Genomic DNA, 6621 nt, shown 5'->3' with positions numbered 1-6621 from the left:
GAGAGAAAATATAAGAGAACTAGAAAAGATTTAGAAACTCAGAGACAATATAATGGAAGAGAGAGGATATCTCAAAGAAACAGCAGAGGTGGGTGATCCCTAACAAGTACAAGTTTTCAGCAGAAAAAGCTTCACTGACTGCTGAGTAGGATAAATTTTTTAAAACTTTGTAAATTTTAAGGCACACAGGATAAAAAGATAATTAATTGTAAACATTTCAAGAAAAAAAAACCACATATGTAATCCAAGAAAACATTGTGTCTGGGAAGACACAGCTCTGCCAAACACCTGGACAACAATCAGTCAGTAGGACAGAGATTCTGGTGATGTCTCCCCAGTACTGGTGCAAGATCAGGTAATCGCAATGCTAGATGAACTTGAGACCATGACAAAGTCATGTTATTATATTGCAAAAGAAAAAAAAGAAAGAAAGAAAAATGAAAAATCAAGTGAGAAATAAACAAACAAAACACAAACTTTGCAAAACCAAGTAACTGATGAAGTGCAACGAGAGGGAGTGAAAGAGAGAGTCCATTTGAACACGAAGCTAGAAAGAAGTTCCACTGAGCACACCAGAAATGTACATAGATGTTGAATGGATAAGAAAATATTTTCTAAACATACTACTTGACTTTGCTTGGAAAACAAAAATGTATATAAATGTAATACTTTAACTGCTGGTTGTTAGTTTTTCTTTTAGAATCTACATATGGGAAATCCATAGGTTTATATATGGCAGGTGCATAGAATGTTAATGTAGACAAACCAGAGAACATAGAAGAAAAATTGTGGCTGACTGACTGAGAGAGGAAGGAAAAGTAGTGAGCAGGATAAGGACACTCATCCTAAATAAGCAGAGATTCAAAAAAAAAAAAAAACAACTAAAGATGATAGAACTATGTTATTGAAATTACAAAGATGATCAATGAGAGATCTAAAAATAAAATAGATAATTCAAGGAATGAAAATATATAGGGAAAGTAGCCTAATGTGTAATTTACAGCCTCATCTTTTGTAATAAGAAGGTAATAAATAGTGTTTAAATAAAAGCATAAGCCTATTATTTAAATTTATAGTAGTAACAATGAGAGAGTTAGAAACAGATAAAGAGTTGCCTCTTGGAAGCAGAGAGAACAGAAAGGGAACACCAACTTTAAAATGCTAATTTTGTAATAAATACAAAGAACCATTTTTTTAGCCTCATCCCAGTTCTGAGTCTCATCCTATCTTTACTTTCACTCCAAGTCTCAGGGTCTGTCCAATCTGTGTCTTATTCCTTTACTGGGCTTTGAAGGAGCACAGTAATGTATCAAAATGGTGCATCAGATTGGCCAAATGAAAATACCGTGGTGACCAGTCATTTTTCCCCTCTCAACTTCAAGTGTTTTCTTTTGTAAAATTAGGTCATGTGGTGAATAATCTAAAGTCTCTTCCAGTTTCAATATTTTTAAGAATGCATGTGTAGCTGCTGGTGGGAATAGAAATTATTATAGAAATAATTAAATATTATAAATATTTAAATAATTTTAAAAATAATTTTTAATAATTATTTAAATATTATAAATATTTAAATAATTAAATATATAAATATTATATAAATAATTAAATAGAAATTGTATAGCCATTATGGAAGGCAGTGGAGGGTCCTCAGAAAATTAAAAATATAACGGTCATAATGATCCAACAGTCTCACTACTGGGTATATATCCAAAAGAAATGAATTCAGTATGTCAAGGGGACATCTCTCTTCAGTGTTTATTGTAAGATTATTTACTATAATCAAGATATGGAATTAATTTAATTGTTCATCAACAAATAAAGAAAATGTGAAAAATACATATAATGGAGTATTATTCAGTCTGAAAAGAAGGAAATTTTGTCGTTTGTGACTGTGGATGTACCTGAAGAACATAGTGTTAAGTGAAATAAGTCAGGCAAAAAATGGTAAATATCACATATTCTCACTTATATGTGGGGTATAAATCGTATCAAACTCACAGAAACAGAAAGTAGAACAGTGGTTACCAGAAGCCAGTGTCGGGGGTTAGAGAGATGGTGGTCAAAGAACACAAAATTTGTTGTTTTACAGGAGGAATAAATTCAATAAATCTATTGTAAATTATACTGCAAAAGTTAAAAACAGTATACTATGTATTTGAAAATTGCGAGTAGATTTTAAGTGTTTTTCCTACAAAAATAAATGATAAGCATGTGGGGTAATACGTATATTAAGTAGCTTGATTTATCTGTTGCAAAAGGCTTATATATCAAAGCATTATATTGTACACCATAAATATGTAAAATTTCATTGTCAATTTGCAAAAAGATATTTATGTGTACTTTTATGTACAGTGTTTTTGCTGGCACTAGATGATGAGGCTAAATATCCACAAGATGGCAGTCTAAGTCCAATTCAATAAAGATTCTGAGTTTTGCTTTTCAATTTTCCTTGTCTAGATAATAGAAGTCACCAGCAGAAAGAACTAAGAGAAATATTTCTAGAAAAAGTGTAGTACAGCCATAAGTAGCAACTAGAGCCTAGGCTCACCTCTACCCTTCCCACCGCCAAGCATCTGCTAAACCCATGAAGCATGCATTCAGCCACAGGGGTAGCACCCTGAATGCTAACACACTTTCAAAATAACAGCCACAAACTTGTATTTCTCTGATTTGAATCTGCATCCACTGTGGGAAATTCAGTGTTCTGCTTACCTCTTGACCCCCAGCTATTCCAGAGACCACTGGCAGGTGCTTCATCAACCTGACTCTTGCCTTCATTTCTGTGTCTCTTTTGCATTATAATTCTTAATACACATATATACCACAATTTTTCACATCTCTGTTTGTATATAAGGTATGTTGACACGCAATTCAAGTCTTCATACATGTACTTTGTATAATGATGACCATCATATTCTACCATCCTTGCTAATCCCCTGCCCCCTCCCTTTCCCTTCTACCCTCTTCCCTATCTAGAATTAATCTAATCCTCCCATGCTCTCCCTCCCTACCCCATTATGAGTCACCCCCTTTATATCAGAAAAAACATTCTGCATTTTTTTTGATTGGCTAACTTCACTTAGCATTATCTTCTCCAATGCCATCCATTTACCTGCAAATGCCATGATTTTGTTCTTTTTTAATGCTGAGTAAAATTCCATTGTGTATATATACCACATTTTTTTTTGTATCCATTCATCCACTGAAAGACATCTAGTTTGGCTCCACAGTTTAGCTATTGTGAATGTGCTGCTATAAACATTGATGTGGCTGTGTCCCTGGAGTATGCTGTTTTTAAGTCCTTTGGGTATAGACTGAGGAGAGGAATAGCTGGGTCAAATGGTGGTTCCAATCCCAGATTTCCAAGGATTCTCCATATTGCTTTCCAAAAGGGCTGCACCAATTTGCAGTCCCACCAGCAATGTATGAGTGTACCTTTTCCCCCACATCCTTGTCAAAACTTGTTGTTGTTTGACTTCATAATGGCTGCCATTCTGACTAAAGTGAGATGATATCTTAGAGTAGTTTTGATTTGCATTTCTCTGGTTGCTAGAGATGCGGAGCATTTTTTTCATATATTTGTTGATTGATTGTGTATCCTCTTCTGAGAAGTGTCTGTTCAGGTCTTTGGCCCATTTGTCAAGTGGATTATTTGTTTTTGTTTTTTTGTTTGTTTGTTTTTGGTGTTTAGCTTTTTGAGTTCTTTATATACCCTAGAGATTAGAACTCTGATGTGTGAGGGGTAAAAATTTGCTCCCAGGATGTGGGCTCTCTGTTCACCTCACAGATTGTTTCTTTTGCTGAGAAAAAACTTTTAGTTTGAATCCATCCCATTTATTGATTCTTGGTTTTAATTCTTGTGCTATAGGAGTCGTATTAAGGAAGTTGGGTTCTATTCCCACATGATGGAGATTAGGGCCTACTTTTTCTTCTATTAGACGCAGAGTCTCTGGTTTAATTCCTAGGTCCTTGATCCATTTTGAGTTAAGTTTTGTGCATGGTGAGAGATAGGGGTTTAATTTCATTTTGTTGCATATGGATTAAGAGGTAGAATTCTTCAGGGAAGCCTCAGCTCTGCTCTTAAGGCCTTTCACCTGATTGGATCAGGCCCACCTAGATTATCAACAATTATCTTTTTTATTTAAAGTCAAATGATTATGGATGTTACTCCTGTCTACAAAATTCTGTCTAGTCAACTTAATGCATCAAACAAACCATCACAATTTCCTTTGCCATTTTCAAGCTTTTGGGGCAATGGGTGTTGCTTAGTTGCAGTGCTTCTACTGCATATTACTAAAGCTGCAGTCACCCAGGTTTTCAGTGTGGTCATGCTTCCAGATTTCAGCAACAAAGACTAACTGTAGCGTCTCTTCCCCAGGTGCCAGGATCCAGAATGATCTGGACATATCAGGACATACTCATGCAGAAAAACCCACCATTAGCCACCATCTGTTCCCTTGGAACAAAGCTCGTATCCCTTGCTTTTCTCGTCCATTCTCTTAGAATGGACAAATAAAGGTCAAATCCTTGGTGTGGCCTATGCAGCACGCTTGGCCCCTCTGTCTCCCTGTGTCATCCTGCACTGTGTTCCCTCTGCCTCCCACACTTGGGTTTTTGTTCCTCCAACATACCAGATTCATTCCTACCTCGGGCCTTTGTATGTGCTCTTTTTCTGCCTTGGGTATTCCCTCTCACACCACACCTTCCCTACCCCTCATTTAGATAAGTACATTTTTCCTTCAGAGCTCACTTCAATTGCTGTTTCTTCAGGGATGTCTGTCTGGGTCTTCTTCCTTGATTGTTTTCCCATTATATACACTTAAAGCCTCACACACCAAAATAATGGCAAACCCTACATAGATGTCAGTTCATACTTTTATGACATTCTCGTTTAATATTTCTCCCCATCTAGAAGGGAAGTGCATGGAGGCAGAGACCATATCTGGTTTTGTTTCTTACCTCTCTAACACTTAGCAAGAGTATCTGGAATAAACTGGTACTCAAAAAAATTTTGCAAATGAATAATTATACTTTGTATCCCTTCTGGGGCTTAACATAGTATATTCGTTTCCTAAAGTTGCCATACAATATACCATAAGGTGGATGGTGTAAATCCACAGGAAAAGCCGGGTGCTGAGGCACACACTATAATCCCAGCTCCTCAGGAGGCTGAGGCAGGAGGATTGCCACTTCAAAGCCAGCCTCAGCAACAATGAAGTGCTAAGCAATTCAGTGAGACTCTGTCTCTAAATAAAATACAAAATAGGGCTGGGGATGAGCTCAGTGGTTGAGTGCTCCTGAGTTCAATCCCTGGTACAAAACAACAACAACAACAAAAAAAAAAAACAGGAATTTCTTTTTTCACAGTCTTGCAGGTTAGAGCCTGAAATCAAAGTGTGAGCCAGCCCAAGCCCCCTCCAACCCTCCAAGGTAGGATGATTCCTTGTTCTTCCAGCTTCTGGCAGAACTAGGTACTCCTGGGTTGTGGCATCATAGTTCCCATCTCATGTGGGATCGCAGGCATCTGCCACCATGCATGCCCAGCTAACAGGACTAAGCATTGAGCCAGGAGTTAGTTGTCCCCCAGGTTCTCATTCATGGCCTAACAGCTTGTTCTGTGATTCCAGAGGACGGTCTCTCTCTCTCTCTCTCTCTCAGCAATATCTGTGCAATGACATTGTCCTATGTTGTAATACCACATGATTACAAGTGAAAATGATTACAACATCAAGGTGACAGGCCATACCAGATTCCTTGGTATGAGACAAAATGTGCTTACCTAAGTATGTTCAAGGGTATGGATAGAAATATTGAATAATAGAAGAGGGGAAGATGGCGGCGAGGGGAGTGCATTGCCCCCGTGTGCCGCGTCACAGTGTGGGAGAATGACGAGTCAGGACGGCTAAAGGCTATCGTGTTAGGAATTTCCAGCAATAGTGGGGTGCTCCGGAACCTGGAGGAAGGATTTCCATCGCACGAGGATCAGCTACGGGGGCTCAAACGTGAGAGATTTGTCCGCACGGAGGGTCACACTGCTTATTCAGCAAATTGCCCCATGGCTAGAGTCTGCGGCGCGCGCTGGGAAACGAGGAGATAGCGACGCAGGGATACAGCGCTGCGGATTCTGCGGGCTTCTGCCAGCTGTGCAAGCACCGTACTCAGTGCTGAATTCTGGGTTTGAGACGGGGGAAGGAAGCAGTCCAATTCAGTTCTCCACACCGGTCAGACCACAGAGGAGGCCAGCGGCCACCATCTTGGAGAGCTGACGTCACCATCCCTGTTTTCGACTGATCGCAGCTCATTCAGCCAGAGAACAGGTAATTTCAGGCTGCCATTCGCCTGCGGCTTGCAGAAAAATTACTCAGGCTCAGTGCTAAATAACCCGCGGAAACTGCTTCTTGGAGCCTGCTCTTATCAGAGCACACACTGAGCACGGAGCGGCTGAGTTCTGGCTCCCGGTACTGCTCTGGCCCAGGGCTAAGGAGCCCTCAGAAACTGCTTCTCGGTCCGGGTCCTGCTGAGTGCTGTGGAGGTAAATACCAACTGAGCCTTCGTGGGCAGTGGCAACAGGGCTGAGATGGGGCCTGTGAGGGCCGGTCAGGACTCACCCGTTGCTTTGGT

The sequence above is a fragment of the Marmota marmota genome, unplaced genomic scaffold (assembly GCF_001458135.2).
Source record: "Marmota marmota marmota unplaced genomic scaffold, marMar, whole genome shotgun sequence".
Taxonomy (NCBI): domain Eukaryota; kingdom Metazoa; phylum Chordata; class Mammalia; order Rodentia; family Sciuridae; genus Marmota; species Marmota marmota.
This window is presented reverse-complemented; position numbering follows the sequence as displayed.